Raw genomic sequence first — 1,179 nt, 5'->3', positions numbered from 1 at the left:
TATATGTGTATGTATATATCTCAAACTGCCTTTCAGAAGAGAGAGGCCATTTGGAAAGAGCCCTGGGATATGAGACTGGAAGGAGAGAGTGAAGTAGACTAGTCAACCCCAAGCCAGCCACCCCAGCCACCCTGGGAGGTGTGAGATATTGCCAGGTATTAGTAACTACTGGCCCTTCCCTGGAAAGCCTTTTATTCCCCCTTTTCCTAGTTTACTTTTACTCATCCTTCAGGACTCAGCTCGAGCATCGTTTGTTGGAGATCTCTCAGAGAAGAATAGAGATATGATATTATTGCCTAAATCTTCTAGGGATCCTAGCCTGGGGTTGGGGCCGGGGAGATGGGAGATTAAAACCACTGTCTACTATATTCACACAGCACTTTTGCCCCCAAGTCCACTGCATTTGCCATTTGTTAGCTCTGTTGGTCACGGTCTCTGCATCTCATAGGTCACTGCACAATTCCAGTGTCTCAGTGTACCCTTGGCATGTCCGCTTTTCACTGCCCGTAGACTATGATGCTCCTGGCACAGACCATCTAGTTCCACAGAGTTCCCACAGCCAAGCTTTTAACAGAGTTCTTTCCATTTACCATAATCTTTTTCTTCTAAGAGAGCATGGTCATTCAGTGGGACAATATTAAAAGCAAGCAAAACAAGAGCCTTACCCCTTTACCACAAGAGAAAGTGTGTTCACCAGGTATTTACTGAGCCCCTATCACGTGCCAGTCATCATGCCAAGCACTGGCCTTACAGAAGTGCACAAAACAGAAACTGACAATTAGAACTATGATGAGTATTACAATACAAGAAATACAAGGTTGAATAAACTGTGGTTCAACTTTAGCAAATATATTTATGCGAAGATGATCTAACACAAAGAAATTGGAGAATATCTGATTTGTAACTTAATACTTTGGTAAATATTAATAGAAATAATTAATACTAATTAGTCTGCATTAGCACAGAGATAAAGTAATGGCAAATCTTAAACTTTTAACACGCTACCATTCCTAAGTAGGCATAAAATCCCATTAGTGACAACCGAAGATGGGGCAGTGAGAGTAGTCTAGTCTGCATATAGACAATCAAAGGGCGCTTTCTCTGTAGAGAATTTAAAAACATAAATAAAATAGGTTAGGTGGTCTGCTTTTGATTATTACCACATACAGACAATTTTAA

This window comes from Propithecus coquereli, unplaced genomic scaffold, assembly GCF_000956105.1.
Source record: "Propithecus coquereli isolate 6110/MARCELLA unplaced genomic scaffold, Pcoq_1.0 Scaffold8, whole genome shotgun sequence".
In the NCBI taxonomy this organism is placed as follows: Eukaryota; Metazoa; Chordata; class Mammalia; order Primates; family Indriidae; genus Propithecus; species Propithecus coquereli.
The sequence above is the reverse complement of the archived record's forward strand: the minus strand, read 5'-3'. Positions refer to the sequence as shown.